At 43.1% G+C, this 13,446-nt stretch overlaps 2 long non-coding RNA genes across 2 annotated transcripts; both read left to right on the top strand.

The window, feature by feature from the left end:
• The first annotated feature begins 1,162 nt into the window (after window positions 1–1,162).
• LOC147354481 (uncharacterized) lies at window positions 1,163–8,112 on the top strand. The gene is made up of 2 exons (XR_015146453.1): window positions 1,163–3,015; window positions 7,142–8,112. It is a non-coding gene; the product is annotated as an uncharacterized LOC147354481 (long non-coding RNA).
• Window positions 8,113–9,525: 1,413 nt separating this feature from the next.
• Window positions 9,526–12,830, top strand: LOC147354480 (uncharacterized). The gene is made up of 2 exons (XR_015146456.1): window positions 9,526–10,235; window positions 11,557–12,830. It is a non-coding gene; the product is annotated as an uncharacterized LOC147354480 (long non-coding RNA).
• The last annotated feature ends 616 nt before the right edge of the window (window positions 12,831–13,446 follow it).

Below are 13,446 nucleotides of genomic sequence, written 5' to 3'. Positions count from 1 at the left end.
AGCTTAAGAGAAACATCCCCAATCAGACCATCTATAAGGTTTAAACATTAGACAGTTAAAGGATCTCCGGAACAGGAGAGGAGAAACATGGGAGGCTCCCGTCCCCCCATGCCTCCCCCCCGTTATGGGGGTAAGGGGCCTCCACTAGGAGTTCCCTGGAGGAGGGTCCTTTCTGGCCCCGAGGATGAATTTGATCCCCACCTTGAGGCTTGTTTTCCCGTAATGTTTGAGGAATGGGATGGGGGAGAGGTCTCCTCCTGGGAACCCCTTCCAATGAAACTAATTAAAGAACTTAAACAGGCTTGTGCCTTATATGGGGCTACAGCCCCGAATACTTTAACATTGTTAGAAGCCTTGATGGCCAGATGGATGACACCTCATGACTGGAAAACAATTGCTAAGGCTTGTCTATCTGGAGGGCAATATATACTCTGGAGAACTGAATACGAAGATCTTGCCCAAAAGCAGGCTGATGCTAATGGCAGATATGGCCCAAGACATATTGTAAAGGAAATGTTGGTAGGAATTGGTGAATTTGGAACACTTGGAGATCAGATGGGTTTAGACAAAAGGGCTTTAGAACAGGTAACAGCCTTCGCCATTGGGGCCTGGCGATTATTGCCTCAAGGAAAAGAATCAACCTCTTCCTTTTCAAACGTTAAACAAAAACCAGAAGAGCCATATGAGGACTTTATGTCACGACTTATGGAGGGAGTTCACAGAGTAATTTCTAGTAATGAGGCAGCTAATATATTGGTAAAACAACTGGCATTTGAAAATGCTAATTCTACCTGCCAGGCCATCCTACGTCCTATAAAAAAATCTGGGGAAATAGGAGATTACATCAGGCAATGTGTAGATGTAGGACTAGCAATGATGCAGGGTGTTGCCATAGCTGTAGCCATAAAAGGAGATTCTTATCAACAGACAGTTCAATCCTTTTTTACAGGCCAGAATAACCCATCAAAGAATTATTCCAGTAATCAAGGCTGGAATGCTGGCTTGTCCAAAGCCTGCTTTTCTTGTGGCCGGGAGGGGCACTTTATGCACGCTTGCCCCCCAAAAAACAGCTGATTCTTCTCTGTCAAATCCTGCCTCCACGGCTGTGACTCCTAATCTCCCTAAGGTTCCTTGCCCTTGTTGTCAGAAGGGATATCACTGGGCAAGGACTGCAGATCAAAGTTCCATAAAAACAGAACCTTGCTAGTTCCTGACCAGCAGTCAGGAAACCGGTAGAGGGGCCAGCCTCAGGCCCCGACAACGATTGGGGCAACAACACTATACCCATTCAAACCCTTCGTCCCATCACAGAGCTCATCAGAGCAACCCCAGGCAGCGCAGGACTAGACCTCACTTCTACCACCTCAACAATATTAACACCAGATAGTCCTACTATAAAAATCCCTACAAGGGTTAAAGGCCCATTACTGACAAGCTTGGTAGGAATTATAGTAGGCAGAAGCTCCTCAGCCATGCAAGGACTTAACAATTATCCCTGGAGTGATCGATTCAGATTATACAGGAGAGATTCAGATAATGATTTCACCCCCAACTAAAACTACACAGATTCATCAAGGACAAAGAATAGCTCAACTTTTACTTTTGCCTTATCACACTGCCATAGGGCACACTGCTACTCAAAGTGAGAGGCAAGAGAAAGGATTTGGGTCCAGTGATATGTTTTTCTGGGTGACAGAAATTACTCAGAAACGCCCTATGAAAACTATCTTGGTTAGTGGCAGGTCTATTGTGGGACTGTGAGACACAGGAGCAGATGTTTCTTGTATTGCAGGAAAGGACTGGCCCAGCTCCTGGCCAACACATACTACTGAAAACGAGTTGGTGGGATTAGGGAGAGCCCCCACAGTAGTAAGAGTGCAAAAATGTTAGATTGGCAGATTGAAGACACCCATGGAACTTTTCAACCTTATATAGTTCCCTCACTTCCTTTTACCCTGTGGGGAAGAGATGTTTTGTCTCAAATGGGAGTGCTACTTTACAGCCCCGATGATAAAGTGATCTCCCAAATGCTCCATATGGGCTATGATCCATCAAAAGGATTAGGCAAACAACAGACAGGAATAATTGAACCAATTTGCCCAACTCCTCGACAGCAACGTACTGGATTGGGGTATCCAAGTATATAATGGAGGCCAGAAAATTGTTGGGCATATTTCCCAGATCTTCCGACCTTCCAAGTAGTTACTTGAAACAGTGACCCTCTACGGGTCTACACAAATCAGCCTCGCCTTTTGGGAAGATCATATGCTTCCTATACAAAGGATCAATACCCTATTAATTTCAATTATACCTTTAGGGCATTGACAGACGATGTTCCTGTTAGCTTTAACTTCCACTTTGGTCATACAGGAAGCTTTATTACTCCTACCAAAGAAGGATGTATTGGAGCCTCTAAAAAAGCAATTCTGACAGATTCCCCAAACTTAAAATTTGCATTTAAAAGGGATCGGTCAGTTGGATATTACAAACTCGTATGCCCAGGGTCCTTGACCCCCATAAAACCTTGTTCCTCAAAGCTCCACCAGAATATCCAAATTGTGATAATGTTGTTCCCTCAAATGTCATATGGAACACCATAGATGGTCCTTAGGGTATCCGATTTGGAAATCTTGTACTTATAATTCGAGAATTGATTACAGAATCCTGGGAGGCGGAAATTATACAATTCAGGACTGGAGCAACCCAAATCCAGGTCAGGACCCAATATCCAATGATGAGTTTACCAGCAGATTGGACAATTGGAAAGAATATTCAGTTCCTTGGCCATTAGCCACCAGTAGATGGCATCATAATCAACTTCCTCCTCCTATGTTTTCCTATACGGCTAAGGGCAAAACTTATTGGCAACCAGAAATTTGGAGAGCTCTTGCCGCTACTGCCCCTATTACTTTAACCTGGCCAGAATAATAATTCTACTTACTTTTTTTTTAAGAGTAGAGGATGCATGAGCATTGGCTGCGCTTTGCTGGAGCAGCCCTGAAGAGATACCACAAGGTAAGAGAAACCCGAGTAGGATGGTAGGTGTTGCAAGAGGGCATCAGAGGGCAGACACACTGAAACCATACTCACAGAAAACTAGTCAATCTAATCACACTAGGATCACAGCCTTGTCTAACTCAATGAAACTAAGCCATGCCCATGGGGCAACCCAAAATGGGCGGGTCATGGTGGAGAGGTCTGACAGAATGTGGTCCACTGGAGAAGGGAATGGCAAACCAGTTCAGTATTCTTGCCTTGAGAACCCCATGAACAGTATGAAAAGGCAAAATGATAGGATACTGAAAGAGAAACTCGCCAGGTCAGTAAGTGCCCAATATGCTACTGGAGATCAGTGGAGAAATAACTCCAGAAAGAATGAAGGGATGGAGCCAAAGCAAAAAGAATACCCAGCTGTGGATGTGACTGGTGATAGAAGCAAGGTCCAATGCTGTAAAGAGCAATATTGCATAGGAACCTGCAATGTCAGGTCCATGAATCAAGGCAAATTGGAAGTGGTCAAACAAGAGATGGCAAGAGTGAATGTCGACATTCTAGGAATCAGCGAACTGAAATGGACTGGAATGGGTGAATTTAACTCAGATGACCATTATATCTACTACTGTGGGCAGGATCCTTCAGAAGAAATGGAGTAGCCATCATGGTCAACAAAAGAGTCTGAAATGCACTACTTGGATGGAATCTCAAAAACGACAGAATGATCTCTGTTTGTTTCCAAGGCAAACCATTCAATATCACAGTAATCCAAGTCTATGCCCCAACCAGTAATGCTGAAGAAACTGAAGTTGAATGGTTCTATGAAGACCTACAAGACCTTTTAGAACTAACACCCAAAAAAGATGTCCTTTTCATTATAGGGGACTGGAATGCAAAAGTAGAAAGTCAAGAAACACCTGAAGTAACAGGCAACATTGGCCTTGGAATACGGAATGAAGCAGGGCAAAGACTAATAGAGTTTTGCCAAGAAAATGCACTGGTCATAACAAACACCCTCTTCCTACAACACAAGAGAAGACTCTATACATGATTTCAGATAGTCAACACTGAAATCAGATTGATTATATTCTTTGCAGCCAAAGATGGAGAAGCTCTATAGAGTCAGCAAAAACAAGACCAGGAGCTGACTGTGGCTCAGACCATGAACTCCTTATTGCCAAATTCAGACTTAAATTGAAGAAAGTAGGGAAAACCACTAGACCATTCAGGTGTGACCTAAATCAAATCCCTTATGATTATACAGTGGAAGTGAGAAATAGATTTAAGGGCCTAGATCTGATAGATAGAGTGCCTGATGAACTATGGAATGTGGTTCCTGACACTGTAGAGGAGACAGGGATCAAGACCATCTCCATGGAAAAGTAATGCAAAAAAGTAAAATGGCTGTCTGAGGATGCCTTACAAATAGCTGTGAAAAGAAGAGAAGTCAAAAGCAAAGGAGAAAAGGAAAGATATAAACATCTGAATGCAGAGTTCCAAAGAATAGCAAGAAGAGATAAGAAAGCCTTCTTCAGCGATCAATGCAAAGAAAGAGGAAAGCAACAGAATGGGAAAGACTAGAGATCTCTTCAAGAAAATCAGAGATACCAAATGAATATTTCATGCAAAGATGGGCTCGATAAAGGACAGAAATAGTATGGACCTAACAGAAGCAAAAGATATTAAGAAGAGATGGCAAGAATACACCGAAGAACTGTACAAAAAAGATCTTCACGACGCAGATAATCACGATGGTGTGATCACTGACCTACAGCCAGACATCCTGGAATGTGAAGTCAAGTGGGCCTTAGAAAGCATCACTACGAACAAAGCTAGTGGAGGTGATTGATTTCCAGTTGAGCTATTCCAAATCCTGAAATATGATGCTGTGAAAGTGCTGCACTCAATATGCCATCACATTTGGAAAACTCAGCAGTGGCCACAGGACTGGAAAAGGTCAGTTTTCATTCCAATCCCAAAGAAAGGCAATGCCAAAGAATGCTCAAACTACCACACAATTGCACTCATCTCACACGCTAGTAAAGTAATGCTCAAAATTCTCCAAGCCAGGCTTCAGCAATATGTGAACCGTGAACTTCCTGATGTTCAAGCTGATTTTAGAAAAGGCAGAGGAACCAGAGATCAAATTGCCAACATCCGCTGGATCATGGGAAAAGCAAGAGAGTTCCAGAAAAACATCTATTTCTGCTTTATTGACTATGCCAAAGCCTTTGACTGTGTGGATCACAATAAACTGTGGAAAGTTCTGAAAGAGATGGGAATACCAGACCACCTGATCTGCCTCTTGAGAAATTTGTATGCAGGTCAGGAAGCAACAGTTAGAAGTGGACATGGAACAACCGACTGGTTCCAAATAGGGAAAGGAGTACGTCAAGGCTGTATATTGTCACTCTGCTTATTTAACTTATATGCAGAGTACATCATGAGAAACGCTGGGCTGGAAAAAGCACAAGCTGTAATCAAGATTGCTGGGAGAAATATCAATAACCTCAGATATGCAGATGACACCACCCTTATGGCAGAAAGTAAAGAGGAACTAAAAAGCCTCTTGAGGAAAGTGAAAGTGGAGAGTGCAAAAGTTGACTTAAAGCTCAACATTCAGAAAACGAAGATCATGGCATCTGGTCCCATCACTTCTTGGGAAATAGATGGGGAAACAGTGGAAACAGTGTCAGACTTTATTTTTGGGGGCTCCAAAATCACTGCAAATGGTGACTGCAGCCATGAAATTAAAAGACGCTTACTTCTTGGAAGGAAAGTTACGACCAACCTAGATAGCATATTCAAAAGCAGAGACCTTACTTTGCCAACAAAGGTTCGTCTAGTCAAGGCTATGGTTTTTCCAGTGGTCATGTATGGATGTGAGAGTTGGACTGTGAAGAATGCTGAGCGCCGAAGAATTGATGCTTTTGAACTGTGGTGTTGGAGAAGACTCTTGAGAGTCCCTTGGACTGCAAGGAGGTCCAACCAGTCCATTCTAAAAGAGATCAGCCCTGGGATTTCTTTGGAAGGAATGATGCTAAAGCTGAAATGCCAGTACTTTGGGCACTTCATGCGAAGAGTTGACTCATTGGAAAAGACTCTGATGCTGGCAGGGATGCGGGCAAGGGGAGAAGGGGACGACAGAGGATGAGATGGCTGGATGGCATCACTGACTCGATGGACATGAGTCTCAGTGAACTCCGGAGTTGGCGATGGACAGGGATGCCTGGCGTGCTGTGATTGTTGGGGTTGCAAAGAGTCGGACACGACTGAGTGACTGATCTGATCTGACTCTATTTTAGCTTCTCTACCCTCTCCTTATGTTTTTCTCTTCTCTACTGACTCCAAAAGACTTAATATATAAATGAATTTTTCAGATGGACCTAATGTGGTGTCTTGTGAACAATGTATGCTCTCATCTTGTTTCAACCCTCAATATAATGTTTGCTCCTTTATGGTGTGCAACGTCCACCCTATCTTATGGTGCCTGTGACTGTAACCACCCATTGGTATGATAACTAAGGTCTTGCTGTGCTACAACAACCACAAGATTTAATGCGATCACCACGGTTTGTGGGCTTACTTATCTTGGGGATATCAGCTTTGATAACTGCAATTACCTCTGTTACTGTGGCAGCAATATCATTGACTCAACAAGTACATACTGCTCAATATGTTGATGCTATGTCCAAAAATGTTTCTTTAACATTGGCACACAATAAGTTATAGACAGGAAACTAGAAATGAGGGTAGACGCCCTAGTAGAAGCAATAATACATATTGGGACTGAATTACAGGCATTAAAAGTGAAGTTGGTACTGTCCTGTCATGCCAACTACCAGTGGATATGTGTAATGCCCCTGAAAGTAAACGAGACAGATTATAACTGGGAAAAGATTAAAAATCATATTTCAGGTGTCTGGAATAGCTCCAGCACTAGTTTAGATTTAGGGAAACTTCATAATCAGATAAAGACCGTGAAACAGTCCCGATTAGATTTTACTGCCGCAGGAGTACCAAGTGACTTTTTCCGTACATTCTCTAACTTTATTTCAGGAAAGACCATTCTGTCTACTATTTTCAGCTATGCTGCTGTGGCCACTCTAATTCTGCTTCTTGTAATTATTCTTGCTTGTATTGTTAGAACTCTCTGACAGAGCACTCAGAAGCTCGCGACTGATTCGCATCTGGCTGTCTTAAGAAATAAAAAAGAGGGAGATGCTGGGAGCCACCATGGGAGATCCCACCCATGACAAAGGTCATGCAGAGAAGACCTGACAGGCAAAGGCGGATCAAGACTCGAGGGACCCCCTGGACCTGCTATTTTATGACTCTCACCAACTCCTCTGATATTAACGGGGGGCTATCCCCAACCACCTTTCTCTGAAAGAAATCAACTTAGAGCTCTAGTTATTAATCTCCTGGGCACAATAGGAGTGTTTCTATCCAAACCCCTTGGATGGCTTTCTAACTTGCCTGACAGGTTTATCTGGACTCTTACAACTACGTATGTGATTGTTTACAGCCTCCCAACCACGAAAGGCACGGAAAGCTTAAGACATTGTAACAATATAGAGCTTTTCGGGGAGTTAAAAATTATTAGAATAGAACTGGTGAAGGAGTTCATTGTTAAGCCACTGCTTGCTGCCAAGTTTCCATATCCCTTACCCACTGTGTCCCTGGGAGTATGTTAATTAATATAGTTGGCATATAGAAAAATAAGTAGTAGCCTTGATGTTAACCACTGTAGACCCTTGAGTTAGTAAATTATTTCCTTGTTATACCCCAATGCACCTTTGCCCTATAGAGATGCAACTTTATCTAGTGCTTTCGGGGAGTAGTGCCAAACCTTAGAAAAATCACCTTTTTTCTAGAGAAAATAAGTTTTCTGGTTGACTAACCTCTATCAGAAGAAAAATGTTAACAGGCCTCCTGGCCAGATGATGATGTAAATCACCTAAAGCCTTTGTATACGATAAGTTTGCAGAAAGAAAGCCTGGTCTCGATAACGGTCAAGGGCTGCTGACCCTGCATGATTCTGTGTCTTCAATTCTCCTCTGTGTACAATTGGGGGTATAAAAGCTCCTTTTAAAAATAAAGATACGGGCCTTGCTCACTAAAGCTTGGTCTCCCCGTGCTGGGGTCCAGCCCCCGCAGGATCCAGGGAATCCCTCAGGATGACAGCGTTGGTGATAAGGAAAGTAAAAGGGGAGAGAAAGCGGCTTGATCTTCTTGGTTTACACAGAAAGCCAATAAAGCTCCCCACACCGAACTTGCTCTGTTCATGGAGGCCGCAGGCACCCTCTCGGTGGGGTGAGGATGCACGATGTCCTCTCTCCGGTCAAGACGCCGGGCGCCTTCCCAATCGGGTCTTAGAAGCCCAGGCAAAAAAGTGAACTCAGAGAGCCCCTGTGCCCCAAGGAGTCATCCTGAAAGCAGAAGAGAGAGAGAGAAAGAAAGAAAAGGAAAGAAAGAAAGAATGACACGGGGAGACCAAGCTTTGGTGAGTGAGGCCCATAACTTAATTTTCAAAAGGAACTTTTATACCTTGACTTGTACCTAGAGGGAAATGAAAGATGCAAAGTCGTGCAGAGTCAGCCCAAACATTACATCTGTTTTGTCTTTATCGAAACCAGGATTTTTTTCTGCATACCTTTCCCATAAACAATGTTGTGTACATTATCTTCTGGCCTTGGAGGCCTGTGGACATTTTATGACCCTTTTTTGATAAAGGCTGCTCAACCAGAAAACTTATTTTCCCTTGAAGTGTTTTTTCTTTATATTTCTAATCTATGTCAGCCTCAGAAAGTGCTAAACAGAGTTACATTCTCACAGAGCAAAGGTGCAGTGAGTTACAACAATGAAAGAACCAATTCACTCAAAGGTCTGATGTGGTTAATTCCAAGGCTACTACTTGTTTTTCTTACACTCCATCTATGTTAACTACTGCACTCCCAGGTGCACAATGGATAAGGGATATGGGCAGCTGGCAGCAAGCATTGGCACAGCAATGAAGCCCTTTACCAGTACTGCCGGGAGCCAGCATGGGAGAGCCTACCCATGACAATGTCACGTGGGAGAGGCCTGATGGGCAAGGCAAATCAGGACTTGAAGGACCCCCTGGACCTCCTTGAGCATCTACCCCAAAACCAGAATCTGTCTGTTTTACTATTTTACACTTTCACCAACTCCTCTGACATTAATGGGAGGCTATCCCTGACCACCTTTCTCTGAAGGAAATCAACTTAGAGCTCTAGTTAATAAGCCTCCTGATCACAATAGGAGTGTTTCAATCCAAACCGTCAGATGGCTTTCTAACTTGCCTGACAGGTTTAACCGGACTCCTACAGCTATGCCTATGATTGTTTACAGCCTGCCAACCGGGAGAGGCACAGGGAGCTTAATATATTCAAATAGTATAGAGCCTTTTGAGGAGTTAAGAATATTAGAATAGAGCTGGTAAAGGATATTCATTGTTGAGCCAATGCTTCCTGCCAAGTTTCCATATACCTTGCCCACTATGTCCCTGGGAGTATCTTAATTAATATAGTTGATATATAGAAAAAATAAGTAGTGGCCTTGGTGTTAACAACTGTAGACCCTTGAGGTAATAAATTCTTTCCTTGCTACAGCCCACTGCACCTTTGCCCTATGGGAATGCAACTTTATCTAGTGCTTTTGGAGAGTGGCGCCAAACTTTATACAAATCACTTTTAGAGAAAATAAGTTTTCTGGCTAACTAACCTTTATCAGAACAAAGGGTCATAAAATGTTAACAGGCCTCCTGGCCAGAAGATGATGAAAATCACCAAAAGCCTTTGTATATGATAAGTTTGCAGAAAGAAAGCCTGGTCTCGATAAGGGTCAAGGACTGGTGACTTTGCATGACTCTTCACCCCCTACTATCCTCTATGTACAACTTAGGGTATTAAAGCTCCTTTTGAAAATAAAGGTAGGGACCTGGCTTCATCAGAGCTTGGTCTCCCCATGCCATTCTTTTTTTCCTTTTCTCTCCTTTTCTCTCTCTGTTCTTCTTTCAGGATGAATCCTTAGGGCACAGGGACTCTCTGAGTTCCCTTTTTTGCCTGGGCTTCTAAGACCAGAATGGGAAGGTGCCCTGCATCTTCACCGGGGAGATGGAGTCCTGCATCCTCACCCCACCAAGAGGGCACCTACGGCCTCCGTGAACAAAGAAAGTTCGGTGTCAGGAACTTTATTGGCTTTCTGTGTGAACCAAGGTAGATCAAGCCTCTTTTTCTCCTGTTTTACTGTCCTTATCACTGACGCCGTCCTCCTGAGGGAATCCCTGGATCCTACCGGGGCTGGCCCCAGTACAGATCAGATCAGATCAGATCAGTCACTCAGTCGTGTCTGACTCTTTGCGACCCCATGAATCGCAGCATGCCAGGCCTCCCTGTCCATCACCAACTCCCGGAGTTCACTGAGACTCACGTCAATCGAGTCAGTAATGGCATCCAGCCATCTCATCCTCTGTCGTCCCCTTCTTCTCCTGCCCCCAATCCCTCCCAGCATCAGAGTCTTTGCCAATGAGTCAACTCTTCGCATGAGGTGGCCAAAGTACTGGAGTTTCAGCCTTAGCATCATTCCTTCCAAAGAAATCCCAGGGCTGATCTCCTTCAGAATGGACTGGTTGGATCTCCTTGCAGTCCAAGGGACTCTCAAGAGTCTTCTCCAACACCACAGTTCAAAAGCATCAATTCTTCGGCACTCAGCCTTCTTCACAGTCCAACTCTCACATCCATACATGACCACAGGAAAAACCATAGCCTTGACTAGATGAATCTTTGTTGGCAAAGTAATGTCTCTGCTTTTGAATATGCTATCTAGGTTGGTCATAACTTTCCTTCCAAGGAGTAAGCGTCTTTTAATTTCATGGCTGCAGTCACCATCTGTAGTGATTCTGGAGCCCAGAAAAATAACGTCTGACACTGTTTCCACTGTTTCCCCATCTATTTCCCATGAAGTGGTGGGACTGGATGCCATGATCTTTGTTTTCTTTATGTTGAGCTTTAAGCCAACTTTTTCACTCTCCACTACCCCAGTACAGTACTATTCTAATAATTTTTCACCCCTTTAAGAGCTCTATGCCCATTAGGACTTTTAGAATATTTTGGTTTCCCGTGTCTCTCACGGTTGGGAGGCTGTGAACAATCACATGTGTAGCTGCAAGAGTCTGGATAAACCTGTCAGGCAAGCTAGAAAGCCATCAGAGGGGTTTGAATTGAAACACTCCTATCATGCCTAGGAGACTTATTAACTAAAGCCCTATGTTGACTTTTTCCAGAGAAAGGTGGTTGGGGATAGCCCCCTGTTGATGTCAGAAGAGTTGGTGAAAGGCACAAAATAGTAAGACAGACAGATTCTGGTTTTGGGGTAGATGCTCGAGCAGGTCCAGGGGGTCCCTCGAGTCCTGATCTACCTTGTTCGTCAGGTCTCTTCCACATGACCTTCTCATGGGTGGGATCTCCCTTGCTGGCTCCCAGCATCCCCATGTCATTCTTTTTTTTCTTTATCTCTCTCTCTCTCTCTCTTTTTAAGGATGACTCTTTGCAGTACAGGGGCCCTCTGAGCTCACTGATCTGGCCGGGCATCTAAGACTCAATCGGGAAGGCGCCTAGCGTCTTCAGGGGAGGGGACGCCCTGTGTCTTCACCCCACCGAGAGGGTGCCTGTGGTCTCTGTGAACAGAGCAAGTCCGGTGTCACGGACATTATTGGCTTTCTGTGGAAACCAAGGAAGATCAAGCCTCTTTTTCTCCCCTTTACCTTTCCTCTTTCGCTGATGCCGTTCCTCCTGAGGGTATCTCTGGATCCTGCCGGGGCTGGACCCCGGTAGTGTGGTGAGCTCTAAGAGCTTGACTTTGGTAATACATTGATCAAACGCATTTGCTACATGCGTTTCATGATGGTCTCTGGGAAGGAATCAGTGTGATAAAGGGGCCAACTTATTAGATATGATTCATTCACATCCGTGTTTCCTAGAAATACACAGCCTGAATTACGAAATTCAACAGTGTGTGTGAATTAGCAACAGGGAGGGCGGAAAATAATGTAAAACTAGGACATGACTTATCATGGTCAGTAGGATCAGGAAGCCCTTCCATACATAGTCCAGCCTATTATAAAACATCAAACATATAATGATAATATAAAACATAATAGAAAACACTATAATAATAGTCATAAAACATAACTATTCCTTGTATTATAATCATTCATATTTCATACAAGCTTGTGTTCCCCTTCCTTTTTTTATAGCTATAGGGAACTTGCAGTTTAATAAGACTTTAAGTTGTATACTTGTCTTATTTCCTCTGTTTCTTTGAAAAACGAATCCCTTTTGATTCTTCAATCTCGACGTAATCTATGGTTGCCAGTAGATCTTTAACGACACTGGGAAGAGGGTTCCATGGCAGGACTTGCCTCGCTGCTACGTACTCAATTACTTTAATGATCTAAATGATTCATTGGATGGTTAATTCTTGGCATTTTGGGATTAATAGCCATTTGCACTACTGCCACTGTTGCAGGCATTGCTTTACAAACCTCAGTTCAAACACACAACTTTATTCAAAATTGGACCAAAGATGCTCATACTATGTGGACCACTCAGGCTCAGGTAAATGAAGAAGTTCAAGATGAAATACAGGAAATAAAAACAGCCATCCAATGGGTCAGATATCAATTAATAGATTTACAAAAACAAGTTATGCTAAAATGTGACTGGAATTCTACTCAATTTTGTATTACCCCTGTTCGGCTCAACTATGGTGCCTACTATTGGGAACAAATAAAATTTCACTTGTAAAACATATGTGATAACGCTTCCGTAAATGTACAATTATTACAAAGGGAAACCTTTGGAACCTTCTTTAAGAGTCTACTCTCTTCCAACAATTTGGAAACCTTAGCTGACCAGCTAGCTGATCAATTATCTGGGCTAGACCCTCGAGGATGGTTTCAAAGCATTACACATAGTAATGGATCTGGAGCTATAACACTGATAATTATTCTTGTGATTATATTTGTATTATACTGATGCCTTTCAACTAATATTGTTCAAACTAAACAAACTCAATTGGTCCGGGCCTTTTTCACAAAAGTATCTACAGTCACCCCCAATTATGAAAAAATAAAAAAGAGGAAATTGTCAGGGGACGTTCAACTTTAAGGGATCCAATGTCTTGCATTTTCTTCCTTTGTGTGCCATTTCTCAGAGACTCTGTTCCTTATCAGTTCCTCGAAAACAGGAACAAGCAGAGCTGCATACAGTTCTCAGGACTTAGATCATGGGAAAGGGCACCTGCTTGGATTCCCTTCAGTGACTCCCTTCAATGACCTTTTACTTACAGGACTATCCATTTTGTTGCAACTAATGGAATTTCATTTTTAATGGCTGAGTAATGATTTTATTGAAGGTATAAAAGCAT

Source organism: Bos grunniens, chromosome 18 (genome assembly GCF_055505025.1).
Source record: "Bos grunniens cultivar Pamir isolate PY7600 chromosome 18, Bosgru_T2T1.0, whole genome shotgun sequence".
Lineage (NCBI taxonomy): Eukaryota > Metazoa > Chordata > Mammalia > Artiodactyla > Bovidae > Bos > Bos grunniens.
Note: the sequence above shows the minus strand (reverse complement) of the source record. Positions and strands in the feature narration are given on the sequence as shown.